We start from the raw sequence: 17533 nt of genomic DNA on the forward strand, positions 1-17533 counted from the left end.
CATGCACACGGAGTTTCTGCATGTGCGTGGTGGTGTTGGCACACACGTGGTTATTGTTATCAAAGGTTTGCATTGCTCCTTGAATGGCCAACAAGAACCTCTGTTGTGTCCAACTTGAGTTAAGATTCTTTTCCCTGGTAGGAGCAGGGGTCAAGAGGTTTAGTCCCCAAGCTCTGCAGAGCTTTGGAAGTCTGCTCTCTGTAAGGTAAATCCATGCACAATCTTGTATTCCTGGCTCGAGGCTGTCCTGACTGGTTCTCCAGGAGCCTAGATGGACTGGTTAATAGGATATTTTCTTGCTTTTAAAGGCATATTGGACCAGTTTGTACTTCAAGAAGTCCCCTGGGAGAAATGATGAAGGAAGTACAGCTGGGCAACTGCAGATACAAAAGATAACTGAGGCTAAAGCCACCAATAAACTGCAGAATCCTACCACAAATTATATCAGCACGTGAATTTAATTTCTAGATTGTTCATTAGTATTATTTGGATACATACAAGCTCCTCCTGGGTGTTTGCCACAGTATCTGAACTGGTGCATAAGGAACTACTTTGGTAGTGAGTTAGAAAAATGTTTATTGCTCTATTAGAGGAAGAAATATCAGAAGCAGAGGAGTAATATGGGCAACAGGCAGGAATAGAGTAGCCATTCCAAAGTGTATGGTAATTTGAACAGCCAGTGAAGTTATCACTGGCTGCTGCATGATCTGGCTGTGGGCAGTGTTGCAGTGTTTGGCCTTGGTTCCTTTCCTTGTCCTTACGCCTTTTGTGCCAGCCCTGCTCAGTCCAGTCTGGTTGGAAATTCAAGTATTCCTTTTCAATAAATAATCTAAGGTTAGTAGAAACCAAATGCTGGAGGTAGGAAGAGTGTGATCTGTGAAAATAATGCTGAGATATTTCTTCACTTGTTCTAGTTGAAAACGTTAGCTATGTAAGTTAATTAGTTTCCACTCTAGTGAACATACGAACTTTATGAAATTTCCAACTGCTGGTCTCAGTTCAGTTCTGTGACAAGTGTGACCTCTGGATGTATATAAGGATTTATACCAGCAGTGCTTTTGTCTATCTGTGCTGTAGCAAGAATTGCAAGAGAGCCTGGTCTGTTGATATTTAGAATTAAATCTAATGGCTGGTCAAAGTCAGACAGCTTCAGCCTGGGATGAAGGTGAAATTTCATAACAGTGATGTAACTCAGCCCTGGAATAAATTAAGGGAAAAAAAAATTGTTTTATCAGCACTTAAGGTCCTCAGAGTGAGATTGAGGACTTGATTCAGTTTCTTGCAGACAGAATATCTCCAAGATGCTTAAAAGCCACATCTGAGAGATGTGACCGAGGCTGCTCTGAAGTAGCAGTGCAGGTACTGTGTCCTTCCGGAGGAGCCAGCAGATGAGATCCCACCGATCTCCTTGCCTGGCACACAAAATAGCCCAAATACCATGCAACAAAATCAAACTCAGCGTGTCTGAGGAAGGATATTGATGCTGTAATCTGGCTCCACAGAAAAACTATTTGGGATGTGGTGGTGTCCATTCCCTTCTTGGGGAGAACAGGAAGGTTCGTACTGGTTTCAGTGAGTTCCTAACCCTTCTGAAATGGAACGCTGTAACCAAATCTCGTGTTTCAGGGTTTCAGCCTGCAGGAGTTGGGAAGGATTTATTGTTTGCTTTCCTCTGAGGCACCAGATTTTTCCCAGCTGGAGACATGACACTGGAGGTAGGCCAGTGCTTGGACGTGGTACTTAAAGTCCTCCTTTTTCAGAGGACTGGCTGGTCAAACTGATTTGATTAGCAGATTTGGGAAAAAATCTCGTTCTGCATCACTTGGTAAGGCCCAGAACCATAACAAGGCCTTTTGGTTGGAAAGGCAAATCAGAGAAACACGGTAATGTGACATCTTCAAGGAAAAGGAGCTGAGCCCATGGACAAAAGGTCTCAGTGGTAGACAGGACTTCAAGGAGAGATGCTCAAATCCATCCCAACTGTGAGTTCAGTGAGGTGTCTGTCAGCCCTCATCCCTCTCTGTCCCTAGGAAGGGACCAAAGTCGGGCTTCCCTTTGAGTCCAAGGAATGGCTTTGTTGCACTAAAATTCGTGACTCACAGAGGGCACTTCCCTCCAAGAGCCTTGCAGCCCTTGGATGCCCAAGGTTATGCTGTCTGGTTTTTCTGCCACTCCATAAATGCTTGTTCCCCTTCCTTCTCAGGGGGTCACACCTCTTGGAGCTTGCCAGGCAGTGGCGTGAAAGAAGCAAGAGTCTCATCAAAGATGTAAATTTGTCTGTTACATCCAAAAGCAACCCTGGGATGCTCTGAGTTCTGCTGGCAACTTTGTATGCCACGAAGTAAAGCCAGGCTGGTGTTTCCTTAACTCAAAAAGCCATTTAGTCGCTAATTCTTAAAGACACTGGCTCAGTGCCATGTGAGATACCTCTTACCAGCCCAGATTGTTGTGAAGTCCTGCATGATTGGGGTGTTCATTTCAAAACCCCACAGGAATGGAATGCCCAGGTCTTCTAGAAAGCTTTGGAAGTCTGGCTGCTGTATCTAACTGCTCTCAGGCTGTATGGGAATCTGGAATAATGCTCAACAGCAGGATCTGTTCAACCAGCTGAAACAAAATAGCTGTCCTGAAACTGCCTGTTGACAGAAATCACAGGTTTTCAATTAAGCTTACCTTGAAAAAGGGCTTGCTTTCCAGGGAAACCATTTCTTGAAACCTTTCTTGAAAACCAAAATGTTTCCATCTGTATAATCAGAAAGGGTAGTGTGGGAATTTGCTATTCTTCAGCCTCAGATCCCCATTCATTTCTCTAGCGTGTGTCCCACCAGGAATTAGGAAATACAACTTCAGCGATGCAGCAGCTTTCATCTGGAAAAAGGGAAATCAGCTGTATCATGGGGCATAAAGGGAAATGAGAGCATGAGATCAGGAATTCCATCTCCCAGGACACCATGCAGTTGCATTTCCTAATGGAAATATTTTCGGTTTTGGTTGAAATATTTTGGTATTTGAGTTTCAGCCGAAAAATTGAATTTTTCCTTTGAAAAATTGAGATGAAAACTATTATGTATTTCCATTGAAGTTTTGCCCAGGAAAAATCAAGCACTTTCCAAGCAGCTCTACAGAAGATCACATTTTTTTGACCATTTAAGCAGCTGTTAGAATATTAAGATGGATGCTAAAGGCAAGAAAAATAATTGAAAGGGCAGTCCATCAAAAAACAATGAGGGCCAAATTTTTTTAAGCAGCACTTCAGCTGCGGCAGTGAATTGTGTGAATAAATGTGCCTCTTAAGGATGAAATTATGCAGGAGAGGTTATGAAGGCTTGTCTGCTTTTCCCATTCTCTGTGTATGCTACTGTTTGTCCTTGGTCTGTGTCAAGGTACATGCAACACTTCAGTGAAACCTGGGTTTGGAAAATGTTTATGGGAGAGTGGGCGGTCTTCTGGAGTACTTCCTCCATCCCTCCTACCACTGCCAGAAAAGAGGAGCTCGGGGGATTAAACTCTGACAGCACACTTGCAATTTTTACTTTATCAGGAGATGTATCTGGCTGTTTAGAATATCAACAGATTGGCATGGCTGTTGTTTTTGTCCGTGGGTGCTTTGTAGCTTTGAGTGCCAGTCTAATACATGTTGGAACAGGTAAGTGGAATAAAGCCTAGATATGAACATCCCTCCCTGCTTTGCTGTTTGAGTCAATTACTAACAGAAGGACACTCAGTGATGAGAGTGAGTGACCCACCCAGGATTTAGGCTACAGAAATTATACGCTGATCCCTCCAATGTGATTTGAGTTGCTCGGTGATTCCCCCTGCTCAGGCGTGAGCCAAGGCAGCAGTGCCTGTGTGTGTCACTGCTCTGATGGAACACTCGGGTGTGCTTCACACAGCAACAGCTCACACTCCCCAGGAGCAGAGCTGCTGCTGTGGCAAGAATAGAAGGTGCAGGAAAAGGGGGCCGGAAAAAGATTTCTTGACGGGAAAAGTTTGCAAGGGGCTCACCTTTGTGGGATATTTGAGTGGAACTGCAGTGGGATTAACTTGTGCAGACGTTAAGTCCTCATCTAGAAGGCTTCATTCCAAAATAAGTCTTTCTCTATTTAAGGCATATCCCCAGCATGCAAGGAAACCCACTAAATTTTTAAAGATTTAATGATTTGTTGTGGCCATGCCATTGATAATTACGGTCTTTGTAATTCCTGTCACAAAGTGAAAGCCATCCTGAAGGCATCCTGGCCACGAAGCCTGTTGTAATCATTTCTGAACATGGTTGTTGTTACGGATTTTCACCTGACATAACAACAGAGGTTTATCCTGAGTAAAGCTCTGCTCAATAAAATGAAATGGTGTCCATCTATGTGTGCAAAGGCACAAATGTGATCTGGCCACTCCCTGCACTGTGACATCTACCCCTGACAAAAAGACTAAATCTTTTTTACATGGCAGAAGGACTCTAGCCTTTGGTTTTAAGTATTTCCTTAATGTCGTATAGAAATATCACCAGGTGAGTAGAAGAGCTCTGAGATTCCACTAAAGGGTTAAAATAGCTATACCTGTGCTCTACAGCCATGTTAAATCACCAGCTCTATCCCAAACTCAAATCATTTGCAGTGATTTACCCTCTAAAGGATCCCTTGTCTGCTTCACCAAACATCTTGCATGATCTCTTTTTCTAACTGCTGCAAGTGGATGGCAGGTCTGTCCTAACAACCTGTGCTGTGGATCTGCTGAAGGAATTCAGCAGATATTTCAAATAGTATGATAGTATTTGTGCATTGTAAATTCATTTCCTGCCTGGACTTCAGAGCACGCAATGGTTTGGGCTAGAACAGACATTAGAGACCATCTTTTTCCAAATGCCTGCTGTGGTCAGGGAGAGTTTTCATTAGGCCAGGCTGCTCAAAGCCCCATCCAACCTGGCCTTGAGCACTGCCAGGGATGGGGCATACACATTTTATCTGGGTAACCTGTTCCAGTGCCTCACCACCTTCACAATAAAGAATTTCTTCCTGTTATCTAATCTAAATGCGCCCTATGTCAGTTTGAATCCATCCCCCCTTGTCCTGTCATTCCAGCCCTTGTGAAAAGTCCCTCTTTATCTCTCATGTAGCCTCCTTTGGGTGCTGGAATGCCCAGAAGAACTTTTTCTTCTCTGGGCTGAATGACCCCAGCTCTCTCAGCCTGTCCTTACAGAAGAGGGACACTAGTGTTTTTTGATTGTTTTGTGCTTTTTTTTTCCACCCCCCCCCCCTTAGAAAAGTGACTTACTGGGCGCAACTAATTGCAGTTGGTGGTAGAGTTCTTGCAAAGGAGAAAGGTCCTGGAGATAATCTGAGTAACAGCATCAGACTTATCCTCTGATCATTTAGAAAAGGTACTGAACCTGTGAGTGTTTGAAACCCCAGCATTTGAGCACCATTTCAAATACAGCTCCTCCATCAGTGCCGTGCCTTCAAAGCCTGGAACATGTGAGAGTCGCTGATGGTGATATGTGATATTGCAAGTGAACTTCTGCTACTATGAGTGACTCAGTGCCACAGAGCAGAGAGTTTTTATTGAAAAAGCTTTACTACTAAGTGCGGGCACTGCTCCAGATGCCTTTGAGACATTATTTAGACAGAACTCATCATTCACCTCTTGGAATTAATTTGTGGATGAAAATTTAATTATAGCAATGCATTCGTAACTTTTTGTTCTTTTCCCATTAGGACATGAGGAAAATGTAGAGTTGGTATAATAACTGGATGCCACAGCTTTACCCAGATCATAACTCCTCTGGGACGCTGCTTTGTGCTTCCAAACCAGAGTGCAGCATTGCTGTGCTCATATCTGCATGGAAATACACAACAGTGTCCGTGTCAACCATGGCAGCCTGAGCAAGTCTGGGTGACTTTAATGCTGTCTGTGATCTTCCTTCTCCTCTGGTTGCCTGGTTACTACTTAGCATCACAGAAGTGCCTTTTGCTTTGTGTCTCTTTTGGTTCCTCCTCACTAATCAAGGCCAAGCTGGCTCTGTTTGCCCGTGTTGCCTTCCCTGGATGCTGTGCTCTTGGGAAAGGCACAGGAGATGTTACAAAAGATATCAGGATGCCTTAAATTCCCCTTTGGGTACTTTTACAGTAGAATTTTGGGGAGACAAGAAGCCTCTTCGTCATCACCTTCCAAGTTTAGGATTCAACAAACTGCATCTGTTGTTCTTAGCATTTTTCCTGCTGTTTTATCCACTCTTCCAGCAATATACCCTGTCTGTTTCTGAGCAGACTTTCTTTTCCCCTGCTTGCTATTCCTGAACATGTTTAATGTTAATTTTCCAGTCATATGAGTTATTCCATTATATGTTATGCCAACTAACCTATAATTTTGATTATGTATTGATGCTTTCAGTTCTTCCTTTTCATTTCCCATACTGCTTGCCTGAACATGCACACATCAGCAAATCGACCGTCCATTTCCCTTTCTGTCCCTTGTCTAACCCTGTTATCACTACCCACATTCCCTTCCCAAGGGTTAGGCTTTTTTCCAGGTCACCATGTTCTCCCTGGTTGCCCTGACATTACTTCAGCAGTCAGGCATACACGCACAACCCCAACCCAGGCAATCTCTTCTCAGAAACACTCAGTAAACTGGTTTTGTCTGATAGTTCTTCCCACCCACTGTAGAGTCCGAGAAAGAAAACAGAATTGAGGAATGAGCCAGAGAGTTTAAGAAAAGTCTTTGGGGTGGGTGGGAAACCCTAGGTCTTTGTTAACCAGTGTTTGTGATTTGTTGGGGGGCTGCTGTGTTTAGGCTGGGTTATTGGAGTGCCATAGTGTGTGTCCCACTGCCTCTGTCAAGCAGCTCGAGGAGGTTTTATGGTCTGTCTTGCTCTGAAATTATTGCAAGTGACATAGAACCCCTTGAAACGGAGCATTTGCTGGAGGAGCAGTGCTAATGACATGGGTGGTCTGGGGATTACTAAAGTGACTTTGAGCCATTTTAATTTTCCCTTTTATATCTACCTGTGTGGCCCTACAGGAAGGAGAATAATGAGGGAAGCACTCATTAAATGTGGAAAAGGGATCTAGTTACTCATTTTCAGGTGTGTCGACATGCGTAGATCCTGTATGGAAAAGTCAACGTACAAATGAAGGGAAAAATATGTTAAATGCGAAAGTTTGACATTCTGCAAGCTTTGCACCTGCCTTGCAATGTGACACGTGACAGGCAAAGAGGGGAAAATTGGCTGAATTATGCCAGTAAAACACTTAAAACCTAAAATAGTAGCAGGAATTTTCATCCAGCAACAGTCCTTGTACTTGTAGCAGGCCTGAGGGGTTTTCTAACTGCTGGGAGACTGGGGCCTTTCAAAAGCAAGGGGTTTCCACGCATCAGATGTGTGCATGACCTCTGTTACTGTGATGGAGAAAGTCGGGATAGCATTGCTGACATTCCTGCACGAGCATCTTGGTGTGGGAGGGCCAGTGCCTTGCTTTCCCTGCTGCCTTGTGCTCTGGGGAGCAGCGATGTGACTTGTCCAAGCTGAGGAATGTGGCTGTTTGCAGGAGTTCCTCCCTCAGCCGAGACCCCACCCTGCCCCAGTCCCCACCCTCCTGCTCCCTGTCTGCCTGGGATAGAATGGGGCTGGATTGCTCCCAGTGGCCCCTGTGCTGCCTGGCTCAACAGCCCCTCCAAAGCTGTCATTGTCACCCACGTGTGCTTTGTTCGTGCTGGGACCTAAAAGCGGAGAAATTCTTACGTCTTTATTTTTCAAGCCACGTCAGGTAACAAATGCGTAGCATCTCCCATATGATACCCATTCCAGTCCATATACCATTTTCCCCACGTTTTTCACATAGTTTTCACTGCAAGAATATTAACGTAGCTACATTTTATGAGTCCACCTGCACCATCTGTCCCTTTTGAAGCTCCTATTTACCTCAGTGGTGCAGGATCAGGCACCTTCTGTGAAGACTAGGCTGGCTCCAGTTTCTATTACATGGCTCTCTTTGCGTGGAAATGCAGCAGCAGGTAACACAATAAGCAAACACGTGGTAGGAAAATTGTCCAGTGCACAAAAGAGATCCTGGATGACATTAAACAAATGGCCTGAAGTAGCTGTAGAAATGGTTTCATGCATCTCAGGCTGTTAGCTGGTTTATGTTTCCTGTCTGGAATGAAGAGAGAGACAGGGCAAAAGAGTCAGGCCTTGTTTATGCTCATGTGTTTATTGTATCAGAGACATTTTAGTAGGAGGATATGACATGTTTTCAAGGGGACAAGGTATGACTCAAATCCAGGTGCAGCTTATTTTCCATGAAATGCATCACTTGCCTATTAGACATAGATTTACCGGCGGCCAAAACAAATCTTGGCAAAGTTGGCATTCTTCTTAGCATAAATGAATGGCATCCCAGCTTGTTATTGTTATTGTACAAATATAGCAGGTGTTGCTGATTTCTGCTTGATAACCTGCTGTTTAAGGGGAATTTATTTAACTTTTTCGTACAGATAAGTGGGCTGCTAAACCAAATTCATCCCAGGTGTAACTGCAACCATTTTTTTTTGTTGTTGTCCCTAAACTAGTTTCCTATCCTAAATCTTATTTATTAGAACTGGACAGATGTTACTGTGTTCTTCCTAAAATAATGGGGTTTGAGGTGTGTTTGCTTCAAGGAATTAAGCATTTTGCGTTTTTCTTTCTTTTGTTTCCTCCTCCAGTCCTTTTGATGCCTCCTATTCATGCATCTGTCAGAACTTCACATTCTTTGAAAAATAGACACCGTGCTGTGGACATGCCAGGAATTGAGGACACAAATGGGATTTCAGCCTGGAAATGCTTCTGTACAGTCTAAGGTAAAACAGAGCTTATTGGAAGAACTTGAAGAAATTAATTTGGATCATAAATATGTTTTAGAAATCAGTGTCCATTGAGAAATTAGATTAATGTGGACTGTTTTAAGAAGCACCTAAGCTGAGGTAATGCTGTAAAACCTAAGCTAATGAAGCTGTCCATAGACCTTACTGGAGTTTAAATTTTTTTGGTGGGTGGTGGGGAAATGAAACAAACACAGATACTGGTAATTAAATCCAAGGGAATGGTATTTCCAGGTAGCCTGCCAGCATTGGGTGCCGCATGCAACACAGCAGATAAGATCTTCTACACTGTTTAAAGATATTTGAACACTCCCAACATTTTTGCATGTTTCCAAAGAGAGAAATACCACAGACCTGAGGTTGTGGGTGTCTATGCTGGGTTTGATGGGAGGGAGCAGATTCATGCAGCCACCCCATGGCACTGAATCATTATTTCCCGAAATGTTGCCTCCTGAGTCAGTCAGTAATTTGGGGGTATCCACAAGTCTCTGCCTGTAGGTGGGTATATAAGTACCCACTCACATCCAGTGTAAATAGAAATGTAAATAGAACTTCTGCCTGAAATACTGTGCAGTGACCCTTTAGGAGCTCAAGAGTTAATGTTGCCTCAGTGAGCCTTTGGTCGTGCTAAAAACTGCTCCCCAATTACTCTGTGGATGGGGACAGCTTGCCTGATTTATCCTTTTATAATCTGGATTCTGGTAATGGTTTTACGTTTATTCCAAACTCCATCTCTGACATGATTCATCAAATCAGTGTGCAGTAGAGCCCCACTTGGTGTTCCTGGCTCTTGTATCTCTTGGTTTGGTTCTGACTCTTTCCCATAAATGAAGGATTTTTGGGAGGATTTTTTGAAGGATTTTTTTTTTTTTTTTCCCCCCAGAAAAAGATGAAAGTGGAAGGGGCAAGTCTCTCAGTGAAGCTTTGTGAATGAAGATATGCCACTTCTGCTGGCTGCTAAATCAGTTTTATTGTTGTATGGGCTTTAAAATATATACAGGGTAAGGGAGACTTGATTTATTTCTTTTTAAGGGTTATCTGTTGCTGTAGACTCCAGCTGGTGTGGTGGCCTCTCATGCTTGATGCTACCTTTCTGAAATTGAAACTCATTCCTGGAGTCCAGAGCTTCACTGAGAGCAGCCAAGAGAGACTCTTGAAAAGCACTGTAAGCCTCAGTTTATAAATACACAGGAGTCTTGGAGCACAAAGCAAGTGGCCAGTAGGTGACACAGAGAAACTGGCCGAAGCAGGAACTATCTGATTTTAGAAATGAGAGAAAAGTCAGCCATTTACTTTAAGCATGAAACCTCTGACTTTATGCTCTGAATCTGGAGTTTAGCACTTATTGATAAAACATTTTTCCCCTGAACTTCTAATAGGCCAACAAGAAATAGGGTGCCAGCAAGGGCCTTGAGGTAAATATATCCAGTGATGCTGGATATGCAAACATAAAGCCAGACAATGAAGCAGAAAACTTCTGTTTATTTATTTAAATGTATTGGTTTGGTGGTGTTTCTTGGGGGTTTTGCATGTGTTTCTTATTTATCCCCAAGCAGCCCACAGTATACCTGATCCTAAGACCTTGGTTTCATTCGGGGATTTGTAGCATTGTGTTTCCTGGTGCAGCACTTGATTGCCTCCTGTACTATCAGTGATATCCTATGGCATCTCTTCAGGGAAATGATTTTGTGGCTTTGGATTCCACTGTGTGCCAAGTGACTAACCAGGGCTTTAAAACTTGTCTCTAATCTCTTGTTCATCCCACTGCATTCCTTATATCATTTAATCCCCTTAGGACAGCGAAGAGTGAAGGAAAAAGTGTTTGGATGTTCCCTTAGCTTGTTCTTGGTGCGCCCTTTCAGAACAAAAATTCAAACTCTGTCTTTGTAATTGGACTCGGAGATGTTTGTGTTGCTGTAGGGATCTTAAGCTGCTCCCAGATGTGAGTTTCCCACCCAGAGGCAGCTCTTTTCAGAAGAGCTGCTTGCAGGCCCAGACACCCAACAAACTCGGCTTGAACTGAAGCATGACCAAATGGGGTTGGGTGTCACTATGAAACAGCCTGACAATTCAGTTCTGGCAAAGCTCTTTTCTTCTCCTCTGTGACTGATGTGTCTGTTTTCCCCTACTTTCCTTGCCAATTTATAATGGCTTCACAAATATATTTCCTTTTGTTGCTCCCTACTGTGAAGTCAATTAAATTTGTCTTAACTCTTCTCCTTTCTCCTAGCCAGCTTTTTATCCCCTCCATTTCCTTTCATTGGTGATATCCCCCACCCTCTTATCTAAAAATGGAGCTATCAAGGCTGATTTTGGATGCTCTGCTGACTTGGTAAATGCATGTGTATAAACTAAAGCCATCTCTCTCTTTGCTGGGTCATGCTTTGAGGTCTACAACTCCCTTGGAGACAGCTGTTGTCTTCTTCTGTGCCTTTAATCCAGTTGCTTCTTGCTCTGGGAGCTGCCTTTGTCAGACAGGACCCTGAGTTTGGTTTTTTTTTTTTTTTTTTTTTGCATGAACTCCGTGTTCGTGTTGCAAAATACGTGTCCATGAGACAGACTGTGCAGATGGCAAATAATAGCTGAGTCCAGCCGGGAGGAAACCCATTTGTCACCATTTCATCATCAGCCCCCATTGTGTTGCCATCAGAGAACCCCATTCATCAAGACAAGTTCCAGAGTACTGGACACTGCACAAATCCCATCTCTGTAGATGTAAGGCCTCCCTCTGTGGTTTCTAGCATTGTTCTTTACTTCTGTTTATAACGATGTCTAAAAGGACTACTTGAGGTCAGCAGCCTGTTTGCAGGTGATGTTTGATCCCTGAATGCATTGCTGGCAGCAGGGGAGGAACCTGGGACCTTTTCCTGACAGCCTATTCAGCCGAAGTGGGAATAGGTGACTTTTATTTTCTGACGTGAAATAGAAGGTGAGCTTGCAAGTGCCATCCTCCAAGTGTTGCCCACCCCACCTGCCAAATAGCTTGTGCTGAGAGGAGCTGGTCTCCATGGCTCCCTGGTACCTTTGTGGGAAGGTGCGGAGAAAAGCGTGAAAAGAGGAAAAGATGTCTTTGTGCTTATCAGGGTGACAGCAGAGCTGGGACTGGACCTACGTCCTTCTCTTTGGTGTCCTGTCCATTCCTTAAAGTTTCTTCTGAGGCTGAGTTCTTACTTGCCAATGGCCTGATCTCTCCAGAAGAACGCGTGCTCTGAAGGCCAGGAGGAGCTTCTGTGATCCTGCAGGCAAGCTGCAAAGCCCAGAGCATAGGAGTGGATCCTGGAGACAAGGAGAGAGCGCTCAGGATCAGGTGGCTGTGGGGAGACCCAGTGATTAATGCCAAGCTTAGGAAGGCTGGTGGGTCCTCCAGTGTCTGTCCCATCCCCCTGAGGAGTTGGCCCTGCAGCCAGGGGCAGGGCTTGGCACCGGCTTGGGAGCAGAAGTGGTTTTGGTGACACCAGGTGAGTTTTTGTTCTTGCGAGCTTTGCTTGTTTTGATTTGAGGCTTTTTCAGGCAGCTTTCCACCATTTCTGGGGTAGCAATAAGAAGTTGCCTGCCATGGAGAGGGTCAAAAAGGCTGAGAACTGGTTGAAAAAAATTTTTACTAAGGCGACAACAGCGGGCATAGAGGCAAGATAGGACATTAAAAAAAATTAGATAAGAAATTTGAAGGCTTTCCATTTTGGGTGACCTGAAGAATGCAAGTAGAAGAGAGAGCCTGGAGAGTCTATGCACAAAGCCAGAATGTGCTGAGGTGGGAGGGTTTGTCTGGATACAGTAACAAGGATTGGTGAAAGATAAAGGGTTATTTGGGACCTCTGCTGTGGGGACTCTTGTCTTGGAGGCACTGAATTAAGGGGTTTCTGGCCAGGGTGTTTAGTGGGGGAGTGTTCCTAACAGTGAGCAAGCGGATGCTGGTAATCAGAACAATATGGAGCAGGCAAGTGCCCTTCAAACTGGGGAGGTGGAGGGGGGAGGGCATTTTTCCTTTCCTTCCCCCCCCTCCTTTCCCTCCCCAGCATGGATATCGTGTGCTACAGGGGGACTCGGTGCTTTGCAATCAGTGAGGATAGGTTGCATTAATTAGGAAACCTGCAAAGAAGTGTTCTGTATCCCCCAGAAATCACGGAAAGGGTTAGTGCTCCACCAGGAAGCTGACAGCACCGCAGTGGACCACAATTAAGACTTTAAAATATGTAACAGCATTTTTATGACATCAAAGTACTGTTGCTGCACAAGGCAGTGTTTACGAAAAGCTCCCTGCTCTTCACCCTACAATCATGATGTACATATTGGCAATAAGGAAGTCAGCAATAGCTATTTACTGCTCTCCTGCAGCTGTGGACTTATAACTTAGGTCCCTAATTAAGTAGAAGCAGGGCTAACCACGAAGCACACCACAGTGCCTTAAAATGGCTTTCATACTGCGGAAATCTGGTGTTTGGTTACTCCAGAGAGTGGGTTTTTTTCCCCTTGAAAACTATATTTGCACATTCAGAAATAATTATCTGGAGATTAAAAAAAGAAAAGCTGTCTTGATGCACCAGGAGATCTAAAGAGCTTTTCATGGAAAGCATTAAAAAAGAAAAAAGCAACTAAAAAATAATCCGGCTCTATATGGGAGATATTGACACCAGCCCCATCTTTGTCATCAAATGTGAGTGATTGTTAGCAAAGAAACTGGTCATGCTGCACAAAGGAGATCACAGTGTGTGTGTAAATCTGCATAACCTAATTGACTATCTTGGGAACGTGATCTTCAGCTGTAAAACTCTTCTTTTGACAAAACAATAAAGTTAAAAAGGAATGTCCCATCATTATGTTCCTTAAATGTCACAGGAACTGCAGTAAGTGCATCTTGGCAGAGGCAAGCCTACATCATTAGTTCCTCTCCTGGTTGCTTTTAGGTTTTTTGTTCCACATGGCCTGACTTGACAGGACAACAAATAGGCCTTTGCATCTGTACACATTTATTAGTGGATTTTATCGTTGGACATCAAGGAAATTGAGTCTCATCTGAAGGTTTATGGCTGTACACATCTGTGGATTTTACTACCCTTCCTTTCAAACAAACAAACAGCAGCAGAAAATTATTTTTGGAAAGTACAGTTTAAGATTTAATAATCATTTGATGTTCTGAGAAGTCGTTGGCTGTTTGTCCAAATATTTGCTGAATGTTTGTTGAGAACTTTAGTTATTGTGAGGTGGGGGTGGGTAAGGAGCTGGGGGAGGGGGGTAGGCTTCTGCCTTGCATGAAAAGGTGATTTTTGTGCAACCACAGCCTCCTTCTGCTCCCAGAATAGCTGGATTTTGTTGGATCCTGTCTAAAGATGTCTTATCATTGGGAATAAGCCCTTTGTACACACAGCAGTCCTGTCTCGAACTGATAACGTGCAGAGGAATCCTGGGGGTCAGACCAGGGCGCAGCACTGCCCTGTGCTGCTTTTGCTCTGCTCGTTAATAAGTGAGATTTCTATTCAGCTGCTTGGTAAAAGAGAGCCTGAAATCTAAGCTAAAGAAAGGCCTGCGCAGTCTGCAAGCCTTGCTCATTTAAATTCCCCCCGAAATTAGTGGGATAAAGGATTTGTTCAAGATTTCCTCAAAGTATTGCACAGTTCCGTCACACCTGACCGTAGTCTGAGCTGTCACATTTAAAGAGAATAATGTAAAAGATCAGGATCCTGAAGAAGATTTTGGAAGCAGCAACTGGGTGTGAAATGAAACAGTGCATGCCTAAGATTGCAAAGGGGCTTAGACAATAATTTTGAGAGAATTGCTGCCTGTTTTTTCTTAATGCCGTGTTTATGCACAAACTAAAAGTGACGGCTTATGTGCCAACACTCTGAAATATTTCACTGAAAATCATTTGAGGTTCATGCTTCTTAGCGTGTTACATTGGAAGAGGACTGTCCAAGGTAAAAATTGAGGTCTTAAGTTAGTGGATCTTGTTTTGATGGATTATACTTTGTTCATGAATATTTTAATAGCTCATATAAGGGAGAACTGGAAGCTGATCTTTTAAATGTGCTTTTTCAGCCTGGGGAGCTGGATGAAGGGGGATTTTTTCCTAACAGGAGATTCTTACTCTCAGTCTTATACCAAGGATGTTATTTCATAAAAAACATCTTCAACCTACTTTATTTCAACCTGAAGTGTTTCAGGTGAGATTAAGCTTTTAGATGGAGAGCTTGACTGGTACTAGGAGCCTGAAAAGATAGTGCTTTTTATTAATTGTTTAATAGTGAGGAAATAGGGGCCTCACTGACCTTACAAGTTGATTTTACTCTGTTCGCTGATCGATTCACTTTGAGGGGCACTCACACTCACCAACTCTTGGAGTAAGTGGAGAGTGAGATTGGATACTGGGATACTTGGCTCTTCCCTGAAGAGACAACTCTGCTCCCTCATTGCTTGCTCATGGTGGCTGTGTTTGGAACCCGCTTGTGGACTGAAGTCATGCTGAACCACCCGAAGTTTGTGACAGAGCCTGGGACTGGGGCCTCCATGTGGATACCCCAACTCCTCATGCTGTGGTCTGCTCTGAAGCCCAGATTACATTGTCAGTGTCCTTTTGAAATGGTGGTGTCTGGAGACGGAGAGAGCTGCGTGTAGGACTAAGATAATACAATCATCCTAAAAGAACTGAGAGCTAAACTCTTTGTTGGGCCCAGCAAGGGGCCCCAAGAGCAGGCCTTCTGGACAGAGGATGGAGCTCCACCTGTGCATTTTGTTGAGCTACCACAGCCAGCCCATTTAGCAGTTTTGCGAAGGCAAAGTTTAAGAAACGTTGCTTGCTGGGAAGAATAAATAAATATATGTTTTTCCTATACCACACAGTGCAAGTGAAACTGGTACTGAGGTGAAGAAAGCCTGTGGCAGTCCCTCTTCTCAGTCATTTGTAAACCTTGGAATGAGTTCCCAATGAAATTGTTACTCCCCTCTGCAGTGGGCTACTTCTTGGCCAGCTCAAAGAAGCCCCAGAAAATATTGCACCCATATGCGCCTTTTTTTTTTTTTTTTTTTTTCTTTTTTACATTCTCATTAAGTTTATAAAACCCACAAATTTAGACCATCTGTCCTATAAATGTTTCTAAACTACGGTAAGATGAAAAAGCTGTTCTAGCTTTTTGATATAAGCGGTCAGCAAACCAAACACAAAACCAGAGCAAAGCAAATATTTTCTTGTCATACATGCTTCCCAACCGTGACGGATGAACTGTTATTTTTGATGTGTGTTTGGATCCAAATTTTGGAGAGAAATGCCTCCTAGATATGTGCACTTAGCACCAAACCAGCTTGATATGAAGAATTCTTGTTGGGGAGGGGGAAACAGAGGGAAAGTTGCACCACATGCTGCCCATGGTTCGTATTAAAGAAGCTGTTTCTTCAATTATTCATCTTCCAAGTACCCTGCTGATTGCTTTAACAAAGCCACCCCAAGCATGGACTATGTCAGTCCATTCTCAGGGTAAGGTGTGCATGCTTCTATTCTACCCACCTGTATCTTGGATGTTAATCCAGGGATATTTATTGCCTCCGTGTGAGACTCTAAAGTGGGGTTGGAATAGGATAATGAAGAGAAGCTGTCTGCTGTGCTTGCCTGACAGGTGGGATTAAGCCCAGGTCCTTGTTTGCAAGCAAACCCAACAGCAACCCATGCATTGTGAAAGGACTCAATAAAGCAAGTGGTAGAAGGTGGAAATCTCACTTGAAATCCTTTCTCCTGGTGTTTCCATGGACACAGCAAATTCCCTGCCTAAACCCTTTAAGAATGAGAAGGCACTGTTTGAATTGCACACCCTGCTTTGGTATTTACAGCTAAGTGAGGAAAACTACGTCTGTACTATGTCCAATGGCATTTTTAACTTCCTTTGCTATTGGCACATTACTGCTTTGATGGCCAAATCCTCACCCAGATCCTGGGTCAAGGAGATCATGCCTGAGCCACAGAGCTGCCTTAGTGGTGTGCTGAGGAGCTGCGTATGGAGCAGTCTGAAGGGGGATCAGGAATGCTCAGTACACTGGGAAAGACATTAAATCATCCTGTCTTTTTTGTGGAGGAGGAGGAAACTGCTGCTTGAGCTGTGCAAACTGCGAATTGGTGCTTGTGCAAGCAGTGCTGATTTTCTGGTGTCACTGAATTCCGCTTGCTTGCCTTCAGGTATTTGCACAGCTGATCCAGTCCCCTGAGCCCCCTTTATAATAGGAGTTATAGGCAATGCTTAAACACATGTGGCTTGTTTTAATTCTCTATCTTGGAGGTAAAACGTGAGTTAGGAGTTATTGTTCTCTGCTGTAATTGTGGGAGCATTGAGATAAGCAGCTTGTAGATGCCTGTGTTTAGGCTGAGGAATGCACCTTTAGTGTGACTTTGTGTGTGAAACTTAGCTCTAGCACAATGAAATGTGCCTTTAAAAAAAAAAATATTTCACTTCTCGGATTAGAGGGATGGAGCACCTCTCCTACAAGGAAAGGCTGAGGGAACTGGGTTTGCTCAGCCTGGAAAAGTCAGGTTAGGGGTGACCTGATTGCAGCCTTCTGGTACCTAAACAGCCCACAAGAAAGATGGGAGGGGACTTTATAAGAGCCTGGAGTGACAGGAAAGGGGGGAATAGATTCAAACTCAAAGGAGAGAAAGTTTAGGTTGGATATGAGGAGGAAGTTCTTTACTGTGAGTGTG

The 17533-nt window shown here is 43.8% G+C and overlaps 1 long non-coding RNA gene across 3 annotated transcripts in view; it reads left to right on the forward strand.

Annotated features, from left to right (window-relative positions):
- LOC120751240 (uncharacterized) overlaps window positions 1-17533 on the forward strand; it is a 79858-nt gene that overhangs the window by 24693 nt on the left and 37632 nt on the right. The window contains exons 2-4 of one of the 3 annotated variants that reach the window (XR_005700332.2): window positions 8701-8835; window positions 11416-12314; window positions 12974-13885. This is a non-coding gene — a long non-coding RNA (uncharacterized LOC120751240). Of the gene's footprint in view, window positions 1-8700; window positions 8836-11415; window positions 12787-12973; window positions 13886-17533 lie in introns of those variants that run through there. The other 2 variants (XR_005700331.1, XR_009207738.1) reach the window with 2 other exon arrangements.

This window comes from Hirundo rustica, chromosome 3, assembly GCF_015227805.2.
Source record: "Hirundo rustica isolate bHirRus1 chromosome 3, bHirRus1.pri.v3, whole genome shotgun sequence".
Taxonomy (NCBI): Eukaryota; Metazoa; Chordata; class Aves; order Passeriformes; family Hirundinidae; genus Hirundo; species Hirundo rustica.